Source organism: Triturus cristatus, chromosome 2_1 (assembly GCF_964204655.1).
Source record: "Triturus cristatus chromosome 2_1, aTriCri1.1, whole genome shotgun sequence".
Lineage (NCBI taxonomy): Eukaryota > Metazoa > Chordata > Amphibia > Caudata > Salamandridae > Triturus > Triturus cristatus.
In genome coordinates, this window is record NC_140581.1 from 278433143 (window position 1) to 278445344 (window position 12202).

The following is a 12202-nucleotide window of genomic DNA, read 5'->3' on the forward strand; positions in this document are numbered from 1 at the left end:
GTCGCCCCAGATCTCTGCCTGTACAACCTATGTGCGCAAGCGCATTTTGCGCATTATTGGTACCAACCCCACGCATACACGCCACATTTAGTGGTGGAAGTGGGGGTGCGCACCGGGTACCGCTACGTGATATACTGTTGCATCACAAAAGGGGAATACCGCAAAAACAAATAAACACGATACAATGCATTACTGCAGCCTGGCAGGGAAGCTACCACTGTATGCTCTGCTGCTTCTACTTGGGCATCATCCGGAAGGCTTGGTGTTGCAGGAGCGGGGAACTCTGACTGTGTTGAGACAAGTGGACATTGGCAGGATGAGCAATCTGTACCAAGAAAGACAGTTTATAACTTTAGATAACCTACATTACATACAACATAGAACACCACATTACTCGACATTCCTGCAGGAACTCCCAACACTAAATACGCTATAGGTGCTGCTGGTGGCCCCTACGTGGGATAAATTAATTACTAAACTATATCAGACTGCGCAGGCTTAGGTAAAGAGTACTGCCAATCGAGCACTTGAACGCTGGAATGCAGTATTTCATCCTCAACTCACACAGGAAGAAGAATGGGAGAAATGTTGTAGTCAGACAGAGATGATGACATCCAATTGCAATCTTCGCATTATACATTTCAAATATATACAGCAAGTGTACTATACTCCTCAGCGGTTACATAGATATGGCATAACAGACATTGATGCTTGTGATAGATGTGGGACAGAGGGAGGGGACTTTATACATCCAGCATGGGAGTGCGACAGAGTAAAATCTTTTTGGTGCGAGGTGGTAAGTACTATAGGCAAGATTATTTTGGCATGATACAGTGTAATCCACAGACCTGCCTGCTGGGGCTACTTCCCAATCTAAAGGGGGGCTTGTATAAGTTTACAACAATAGCTTTATTGATAGCCCAAAAAAATGTGGTGATGAAATGTGGTAGAAGTTCATCCCCCACACTGGAACGCTGGGTTCAGGACTTGGTCTACTGCCAAGAGACACTGGCAACATATGCAGAGAAGCTTCCTGATGCGTATAGACCATAAGATATATGGGGTCCTTTGGCCGCATACTTGAGAGAAAGGGACTCTGAAAGTGACTGAAGCTTGTAATTATGGAACCTTAGCTTTGCCAACTGACAAGCGATGTTAACGGGGGAGAAAGGATGTGTTACGTGAAGCAAACGTGATAAAATGTCCTCCGGTACTGTTTTTGGGTTGTATTGTTGTTTGCTGAATAAAAGAAGAATACTGACCTGTCCGCTGCTGCTGCCATTACGCTGCACCTAACCATCGGAATCAGAGGAGGGTGGGACTGCGAGGACCAGCTCCCTTAGCGCCTGGAGTTACATCGGCGCAGCTGGGTCCTCTTCCCTGGCCCTCCCCCTTGACCTGTGCAGCAACTCGCGGCCCCCGCTTCGCGGGAGCCGCTCGGGGATTTAAACTCGTGGCTTCAGAAGAACTTTGTGTGCTTTGAATACTGACCTGTCCGCTGCTGCTGCCATTACGCTGCACCTAACCATCGGAATCAGAGGAGGGTGGGACTGCGAGGACCAGCTCCCTTAGCGCCTGGAGTTACATCGGCGCAGCTGGGTCCTCTTCCCTGGCCCTCCCCCTTGACCTGTGCAGCAACTCGCGGCCCCCGCTTCACGGGAGCCGCTCGGGGATTTAAACTCGTGGCTTCAGAAGAACTTTGTGTGCTTTGAATACTGACCTGTCCGCTGCTGCTGCCATTACGCTGCACCTAACCATCGGAATCAGAGGAGGGTGGGACTGCGAGGACCAGCTCCCTTAGCGCCTGGAGTTACATCGGCGCAGCTGGGTCCTCTTCCCTGGCCCCTCCCCCCTGTTGCACCTAATTGGATACATACCATCCACTCACGCCGCGCTAGCGGAACGCGCGCGGAACGAAGCCCGGCGCGAAGCCCGGGCCAAGGGCGGGCCCTTCTGAGCCCGTCCGTGACCGATCGAGGCCGGGCCGGGCACACCCCCTAACATCTGAGGAAGAAGATCTGAAAGGTGAGACCGTGCTTGCTGGGGTCCCTTGATTTGTATAACCAGTTGGCCTTGTTGTAGATTCTTGCTCAGCATACAATGAGCAAGCCTGGAAATAGAGAAGGCATGCCTTTGGGTTCAACAGGAGGAGCCTTAATGGGAACCCTTGATAACTTTCTTGTACGTGTCCAGTCAGTTCTGGCTAAGGACATAGAGCTAACAGAAAAAAGACTGTCTCTTGATGTTTTATGTGACAAGAGATCATCATTGGGAACCATCGCGAGCTCCAGATCTCCACCGTGTCACACGCATGCCACCCCGACATCTGTGGGGCTAACATCCCCCGCGATGGAAGTGTGTAACAGCGTAACCATAGTATCCACTCCCCCCCTACCTGAAACGTCGGGTGTCATGGCGGAAGGGTCAGCTGCAGATATTGCCGTATCACAATCTAAGACTTTAACAACTATTAAGACCCGCTCCGCAAGTAGCGCCAACGGGGGTTGTGCTAAACAGTACACAGGCCTAGCCGGGAAAAACAAGCGCAGAGGCGGCCAACAGTCTATGGCAGCTAAAAAGGCGAATCCCGGTCCTATGGCCAGCTCAGGATCAGATTCTGTTGTATGTCCTCAAACTATTATAAGTGAAGGAAGACAAAATTCCCCGTCACTTGAGGGGGGTACCCCCGTGAATCAGGGAGACAAAGCTTTTTGGAAAAAACTGGACACAATTTTAAAAAACGCATGTGCTCCTATTTACGAAAGACTAGGGTCTATTGAAAGCAGACTTGTGTGCATGGAACTGGCATGGTCTTCGGCGCGGCAACGGGTTGACGGAAGTGGCTTGAATAGCCAACTGGGATGTGTCAATGACCAAACTGGATGCAACAAATCCAATTGCACTAAGAATACCCAAGTTAAAGTCAATGTTGCTGCAAATACCGAAACACAAAGGCCAACAGAACAATGCGACACAGTGGAAGAAGTCAACCAGCAAAACGGAAAAATTAATCCAAAATCTAATTCAGCTGATGATGGAACAAATAGAACTTTATCCACCCTAACAAACAATGCTGAACAGTCCGTACAGGCACAATCTCTGGCCCAGTCCCCCTCAGATTTGATTGATATACATCTCCCCCCCGAGGCTGCCCCATATGTAGTCGTTCTGACCGGTGTCCCACCTTTGGCAAATGGCATTAGGGAAACATATTGGGCCTTAAAAAACAAATGTATATTTTGGCTCAACACTAAACGGCCACTGCCGGACAATATGCGAGCCGAAATTCTGTTCGCCAGGAGGGTAAATTGGGTGGGCAGCAAACCTAAGACAACTAAGGGCGACTGTGTCATTATCAATTTTAGGGATAAACACTGTGTTGATTATATTTGTGGATGGTCCCAGATCGTTGATATTTCATCCCCAGTTAGAACAGTGCCACTGTCTTACTTTTACGCTCCATCATCCCAACCTTTGTTAAGGTCATTTGGAAGGAAAGATATGCGCATGGGTCAATCAATGGGGGACATTAGGTCCTTTAATTGATATGAAGTGTTGTCTGGTCTGTCTGATTGTGATTGACAGAAGTGTAACAGTGGTTGCTCTAGTCTTGTAAAGGAGTATGCGGCCCCTGAGATAGCCCATGGAAATAAAATGGTTGAGATGTTGAGAATGGTGGACCCTAGAGCTGACAGCGATATAAACATGATTGCTGCAACAAGTGATATTACTAGAGATGTAGAACAAGTCCCATGCCTTGTGTCTGGACAGGACATACCAGCTGTAATGCCATCTGTTACGAATATAGGTCAATCTAAAGGAACCCTTGGTGCTGCAGGATGTACAACATTTTTATCCTGGAATGTGGCTGGTATAGGATCCAAATTAGCGTCACCTTTATGGACTGATTTCATAGATGACCATGACATCTGCCTCTTCCAGGAGACATGGTCGGTAGAGCCCGTGTTCAGGATAGGTTATTTGAACTTCTATGTCCCTGCAGTCAAAAGGCCAAAGGGCCGTCCAGTAGGAAGCTTGGTCATATGGATTAAACAATCTCTAAAGTGCAAAACACATCCTTTCCAAAACCAGCATAACGATATCCTAGGCATAAGATTAAATTTTCCACCAAACTCGTGCATAGACATTTATAATGTGTATGCTAGAGGATTGCCGGGGGGTAAAAAGTCGGAGGTGGTAACTACACTTAACTTTCTTGTTGAATCAAGATCTACTAATATATTCCCACTAGTAGCAGGTGACTTCAATACGACCTTCGAACCGTTGGGTCACCATGACTTGCATTTATCGGAAGAGGAGGATATAAGATGGGGTATCCCGCAGCTCGAGACTAAAATAGTAAGTAAATGGAGTGAGGCTGCCCTATACCTAAAGGCGTTCTGCCTGACCAACCAACTGAGGGCGGCAAATGGCAGGACACCCTCTGACAGAACGAGGTGTAAAACCTTTGATAATGGTGTTAGGTCTAGCACTATAGACTATAGACTATATCTTGGGATGTGGCATGGTCTCGAGGATATGATGGTAAAACCTCGAATCGAAAGTGACCATAACCCACTAGTAGCCTACTTTAGATCAGGCATGGGAGAAAGTATGGTAAATGTAAGTGTTATGGAAGGTCTGCCTGTTCGGCTTACAAATGACGAACGTCACCTGAAGTGGGAAAAAGTTGTACAGCAACCCGATCTTGTCGACAAAATAAAAAGTAGTTTGGATGAGGTGTTGTCACTAATAGGGACGGATTGTAATATTAGCCAATCTGATATAACTGTAGAGAATATATACACTACGTTTTTTGCCAAACTTAAAAACTATTTCTGCGAAAAAACTTTAGCAAAACGGTCCTACAAAAAAAAAACAAGAGAATTGGTTTAATACTAATTGTCAGCAAGCACGGAAAGAACTAGGAACTGCGCTCAAATCTAAATATTTGAGCAAAATAAAGCAGGCACGGAGTAACTATAAGAGGGTACTATGGAACGCCAGAAAGGAGTGGGAGGAGAGTGAATGGCAAGACCTTAAGATCGCGTGTAGCGGAAAGAATCAAAAGAAGTTCTGGGACATTTTTCAGTGGAAAAGGGGGGGGAAGTTATAGAAAGCCCACATAATTCTGTTCCCCAGGACGCTTGGATAAAGTTTTTTAAAAGCCAGTATGCTAAGGATACTGACGATAGTCAGTTTGTATATGAACCCATTTTTTATAGCGAATCACCTTTTAGTGTTAAAGAGGTTGACAGAGCTCTCGATACTGTAAACTTAGGCCGGGCACCAGGTATGGACCTAATCCCTGTAGACGTGTTTGTATATGATAGACAGAGATGGCGCCTTTATATTGCCTACCTGGCCAATGCCATCGCTCAGGGTATGGCAATACCACAATCTTGGAAAGGCGCTGAAATAGTCCCTAAATATAAAAAAGGGGACAAGTCTTTGGCTAGCAACTACAGGCCTATTAGCTTAATAGACGCCATACAAAAAATTATTGGACGGCTGGTGTTGGGGAACATCCAGTCCTGGATGGAGGATGCAAATATCCTGAGTCCTCTACAGGCTGGTTTTCGCCCCAGGGCCAGTACTATCGATCAGGTTTTTAGATTTTTAATGCTGTATTGGAGGACAGTGGTTTTAGATAAAGGTGTCTTGTACGCAGTATTTGTCGACATGCGGGCGGCATTTGATTTGGTCCCGCGTGGCAAACTGTGGCAAGTACTCAAGGAGCTGGGGATGGCGCCGGAGTTGCTGGCACTTGTCGTCCGCTTACATGAGGACAATTTTGCTCGGGTACGTTGGGGTAAACCCGGAGAGGTTACCGAACCTTTCCCCGTTGGGAGGGGTGTGCGGCAGGGTTGTGTCTTGGCACCTACCCTGTTCTCACTCTTCGTCAACGGGGTGGCAGAGTTCCTCTCCAGGGTCCCCACGGATGCCCCAGCTTTGGCTGGGGCTCGTGTCCCGGTCCTCATGTTTGCGGATGACACTTTGTTGGTTTCGAAAACTCCGATTGGCCTCCAGCTAACCTTGCGGCGCTTCGAAGAGTTTTGTCTATCGCGTGGACTGGAAATCAATGTCGCAAAGACCAAGTTCATGGTGCTCAACGGTCCTAGACCCAATAAAATGTACAGACCATTCAAAGGTGCAATCCTTATGAATGGATCCCCACTAGAACAGGTCGATGCATTTACATATTTGGGAGTAACACTGCAGAAAAATATGTACTGGAATAATCATATAGAACTCTCGATACTAAAACACCAACAACAGTCTGGTATTCTAATGAAACGGTTTAAAGCCTCGCAGTCTCAGCCAATGGAGCCATTTTTAGAGATATATACGATGAAGATCCGTAGTTCGGCTCTATACGGGTCTGAGCTGTGGGGGTATGGCAAAAACCCACAGCGTTTGAATACCATGGAAAAGGAGTATATTCGGAAAGCTGTTGGTGTTCCCCAGAGCACCCCCTTGTTACCCCTTTTTCGCGATCTTGGTTTAAAATCCTTGCAGGACGTAGCTTATCTGCGTCCTTTGCTATATTGGCGCAGGGTATGGACAACCAATGAGCTTAGCCATTATGCAATGGGCCTAAAGGAAATCATAGAAAAAGATTCCTCTCATAGGATCGAATGGTTGAAATCTCTAAAATCATTATTATATCGTATGGGACTGAGAGATCTTTGGGACGACCCCTCTAATGCAGACTTCCCTTCAAAAGACTTTTTGAAAAATAGCTATTGGGAGATGATTGGCTTAGAATCATATATTAAGGGGTGCTCATCTACTTTAACTGGCAGATTTCTGGAATTCAAACCCGACACCAGACTGTAATTGTATTGGGGCCTAATAGAAGTTCCTTCTGATCGCAAACTTTTTTTCCAGTTCAGGATAGGCTCACTTCCGGTGCGATCATTTACATCTCATTGGGTAGTGGGGTCAGAAAGCAGATGCCCAAAATGTTTAGACAAGCACGAATCTATGAGCCATTTTGTCCTCTTTTGTCCGCTCTATACCGTTCCACGTAAGAAATGGGTATTACCTGTTTGCCGATTGTTGGGAACCCGAAGATACGAGGTAGCCATGAGAATTTTGTCAACTGATCCAAGCCCGACAATCTCTATTGCAATGGCAAAATACATTAAGTGGGCGTGGGCCATTCGGTCTAAATTGATCAAACGTCAAAGTAATTTTTAGTGGAAATTGACCGGATTGCTATATTTATAGGTTGGTTCGTCAATGTACCCATGCATACTGTTATTTTATCATATGCTTTTTTATATTGCGATTTTTAAATGTAAAAATGTGTTGAAATTTTGTGTATACTGTTTTTGTCACTTTTACAACTTAATTGTTGAATAAAGTATTGAATTGAATTGAATAAAAAAAATAAATGTAAGCACTGATATTTCCTAGACAGCTGCACCACTCGCATCCCAGCAACAGAGCCCAGAAAACAGTTGCACCCTCAAACACAATCCTTGGCTTAAAACCCACGAATTGGAAAGAAATCAACCAGCAAACTACTTAATGCAGCAGGTAAACTACGAAGGGCTGACCTATGGTTCACCATATCTGTTATGCACAACAAGAAGACCCACCCTATATGCCGATGGGTAAAGGTTAACTATTATATATTTATCACAACTGCCACATGGGACTCACTTGTGTAGAGCTTTACACAAACATCTTAAAGCCTTGTATTATTTTCAAATTAATTCTGTTTCACAAAATAATTGCAGCAATCAATTACTGTCGGATGCCTGGATGTTGGGAATACTGAAAAGAAACTTCTGGACTCCCAAATGAATGACAATATACAAGTGCAAAATTCAGCACGTCTACACATTCAATGTATTAAAGTGAGAAAAAGAGAATAAAATAGTGCAGGCAATGCAGTGCTCACATTTAAATGCAAATAAGACATATAATACACTGTACTATTCCCAACTATATCCTCGTTTCATTCAATGTTCTTGAACCAAATGGGAAGGTATGTCAGCGTTTCGACCCCTAAATCACTTATGAGGTCTCCTCAGGACTTCGTTGTCTACCATTCACATCTTCCACTAATGTGAGGTTATCTGCTTAACTTTGATAACCAATCCAATAATATTCAGAGTCCAATGGATCTTCCCAGGAGCAGCCTCGGAGGTCCACACCTCCATCTATGCACTGTCTCTATGCCATACGTTATAAATATAAACATGGGGTCCAAATCGAATCCTCACCACTTCTGGAAAATAGGAAAGAACAAAAATGCTCCCTCCCACTGACAAAGCGTGAATGGGAACTTTGTTGGCGGAAGGGAGTATTTTTGCCCCGTACAGTTATAGCCCACAATAACATCAAGAACATGATATGCAGTGATCAGCAGCAAATTGTAACTTATACTTGTTAAATTTACATAAGACTTGTCTGCTATTAGAGTTGCCCATCACCAGTACTGTACAGTCAAAAACCAAACATCACCGAATAAACAGGTATGGAATAACTGAAGATATTTATCACACATTGCTGGAAAATGTTGAGGACTTTAATATCGTCCACCACTACAGGTCTCAAATATCTATACAATCTGACTGCTTTCTTACATTTCACAAAGACACTCAGATATGGCATGATAATGAAAATGTATCAATCGCGAGAGGGTAGCTGTTCCTACAAAAGAAGAGAGGACCAGTCCAGTCGCGGGAGAAACTGGTGACAGGTAATCTGTCAAGGAGTGTCGGTTGGAAAACTCTTAAAGGGGGGAATTCCTCATTGTGAATGAAGTGCCCTCACACACCCATGCGAGTGTCATGCTTCATCATCGGGCGTTGGTCCTCGTGGGGGTGGCGCTGCAGCCCCCCATGTGCACCGCACAAGGGCTCTTTGTCAGAGTTCTTTTCGAGGAACGCCGTAGTGGTGAGTAAGAGTGTGTTGTGGGGTGTAGTGCTAAGTGTGTTAAAAATATCACACTGGTACCCTGGAGAGACTTTATTCTGGGGTCTGTGTAATATAGTTAAAAACTGGAGTCAAGAGGAGTACTCTTGACAGGGTGGACAGAGTAGGGAGTATTCTCCTTCAGCGTATTTGTAGTCCTAGTGGTGATCTAAAATAGTGGTATCAGGTAAACATGTTTCACGCCTCTCGTGGTCTGTAGTGGATCCAGTGGCGTTTCTTCATGACCGTGCAGCAAGTATATAAAGGAAAGAACAAAGGGACTGGGACGGCGACACCCAGTAACCCTCTAATGATACCTAGATTCAGGTGGGGGCAGGATGACCGTGCACCCAATTGAATATGACCACTTATTTGCGAAATCCAACCTACAAGGGAAGAAGGGAGAGAAAAAGACTTCGCCGCATGTGCCTTTTTTAAACGAATCTTGACCACTGACTCGTTCACCACACCCAGGAAAGCTTCCCGTGTGTGAGGGCATGCTGTTATTCACATGTTTGACACTTCACTCCCGGCTTGCCACACCTATGATGGCAGGGATGAGCAAAAGACTGGTTCACTTCAATACCGGCTCTGGGTATGTGTACTGTGTATACCTTTTATACTTTCAACTACAACCGCCCTCACGCTGAGATGGTCTACTCAGCTAAGTATTAGATTATACTGAACACAAACGTAATCTGATATGAATGACTCATGATCTATATTCCATCTGTGATGGACAAGTGTCGTTGCTGTCCTTTTCTCTCACTTCTTCTCTTGTAGGGTTAGATTTCGCAAATAAGTGGTCCTTTATATACTTGCTGCACGGTGCTGAAGAAATGCCACTGGATTCACAAGGGACCACGAGAGGCGTGAAACATGTCGACCTGATACCACTATTTTAGATTACCACTAGCACTACAAATACGCAGGAGAATACTCCCTACTCTGTCCACCCTGTCAAGAGTACTCCTCTTGACCCCAGTTTTTAACCATATTACACGGACCCCAGAATAAAGTCTCTCCAGGGTACCAGTGTGATATTTTTAACACACTTAGCACTACACCCCCCACACACTTGTACTCACCACTGCAGCGTTCCCCGAAAAGATCTCCGACAAAGAGCCCTCTTGGGGGGCCCGTGGAGGACTGCAGTGCCACCCGCACGAGGAGCAACACCCGATGATGAAGCATGACACTTGCATGGGCGTGGAGGGCACTTCATTAACAAGGAGGAGTTCCCCCCTTTAAGAGTTTTCCAACTGACACTCCTTGACGGATTACCTGTCACCAGTCTCTCCCACGACTGGACTGGTCCACTCTTCTTTTAGGAACAGCTATATAAATTCTGCAATACAGCCTGTGGTCTAAGTGCATTAAAAAAGTATGGAAACTGTGATGCTGCATGCAAGGGCACAGGGTGAGAGAGTGGGGGCATAGTCTAAAAACAAAATATTCTATCACTTTTTCAGTCTTTCACCTTCCAGTAATTATATATAAAATAACGCACAGCTTAGATTAAACTCAAATGCAAGTTATGTTAATCAGTCGGAAATGCACTATACATTATGAAACCTCTATTAGTTAATGCACTGCGCCAAATCCTGGATGGTGCAGTGGAGAATAGTGACTTGTGTATGTTTAGTGCTAAAAGGCCCCAGTCTGTGACAGAAAGCCCTGTGAACATGCAAGTTGTTATTTTAAACGTGCATTACACACAGTTTAAGACAGGCTGCTACAGAATGCATAAAAAGGTTAAGATAAAAAAGTGTTTCCAAAATATAGATTTTTTGCAGGCTGTACCTAGTGCAGTTTTTTTTTTTAATATAACTGTCTTTTGAAAGCATGCACTTCACAACTTAGCTGTAAGCTCCCTTACAATACCCCTCGAAAAGAATAAACACCACGAGGTTCAGGGAGCCTCTCTCTGCGCCCACGAGGCTTCCCGTGGCAAAAGGATACTCCGAGTCTCTCACAGTCCACTGGAATTTCTTATGGTACAAGCAGACCAGCTCTGAGGCACCTTACCCTGGAATCGAAGTAGATGCCGCACTGGAAGGAGTCCTCGATGGGCAGCGGGAAACGCAGGTCATGCGCAACCCGCACTAGGTTAACATCGACGATCACCAGAAGAACCTTAATAATACTGAGCAAACTCGAGTACTAACTACTCGGGTTCACCAGCCTCACACTCGTGGCTGTTTAGATATTTACCAATATCCTACTCTATGCCCGGCAGACACATCTCTCATCGGACATGCAAATAGGTGAGATTTGCCCATATTGCAATAAGCATGTCTAATCTACATATATAAAATTCTTCCTTTACAGCAAGGAAGGACTTTATTGCTCCGCAGATGAACTATCGACTTCCCAGCCCAGCAGATGACAATTTTAAATGGTGTTCATGCAGTCCGATTTACACATACCTTCCCCTTTGCATACCGGTCTTCGTCGCTTTTAAAAACACATTGCATTTCAATGTGGGGAAGCAAAAGTTCCAAAAATACCGGTACCACTAACACTTAAATCAGTATCACTCTTACGACGCACTGTCGAATATATTCTTTGGCGCACCACATCAAAAGTTTACGAAAATGCCCGTCGTTTCTGAGAGCACGGTGCCTACCTGCGGACTACTGACATGGCCCATCAGTGCATTCAGTTTTTCATATCATTCATTTTTAACTGATCTTGTAACGGCTCTCATGTTTTCGTTCCGTAATTTTAGCACTTCCGGGTTGCATAGCAACCAATCCTACGGTTGAACATATCCTGGGTGCCGGCTATAAATGGGCGGTCTAGGACAAGAGTATTACTGTCCCTCAACCAATCCTAGTGCGCCATACAGCTGTGGTGTATGATGTTCGCACGTGCTTTCTTTGTCTGGGCTGTGCAGTCCTGCTCGTACAGTCGGTGGATGCTGCTGTCCACGTTGAAGGGAGGGAGTGGGTCTTAACTGGAGCTCCTTCATTGACGGGGTCTGATACCGTATCTCGGGCTGGGAATGCCAGACTAGGGTGGAGAGGAGGGAATGATGGAGGAAAGGCAAGGGAAGGACAGACAAACGGCAAGAGCAGCGCGGGGGATTGTCTTGTATTACAACAGCTATTAGAGGTGGGTAAGCTAACAAATTAACAGGGACAGCCGAGCCAACGGTCTGAATCGCTAAGAGCCTATTCTCCAGGCGAGCCATGTAGACAGTTTGCATGTAAATCATAACATCGAAAATGTACATACCAGAGGCGCAAGTAGAGACATTTCGGGGGCG

At 45.4% G+C, this 12202-nt stretch overlaps 1 protein-coding gene across 3 annotated transcripts in view; it reads right to left on the reverse strand.

Annotated features, from left to right (window-relative positions):
• CPLANE1 (ciliogenesis and planar polarity effector complex subunit 1) overlaps positions 1 to 11693 on the reverse strand; it is a 2680747-nt gene extending 2669054 nt beyond the window's left edge. For 2 of the 3 annotated variants that reach the window (XM_085631095.1, XM_085631092.1), the window contains exon 1: positions 11561 to 11693. The gene's annotated coding sequence lies outside the window, so the exon portion shown is untranslated. Of the gene's footprint in view, positions 1 to 11360; positions 11493 to 11560 lie in introns of those variants that run through there. The other variant, XM_085631094.1, reaches the window with a different exon arrangement.
• Between the last annotated feature and the right edge of the window lie 509 nt (positions 11694 to 12202).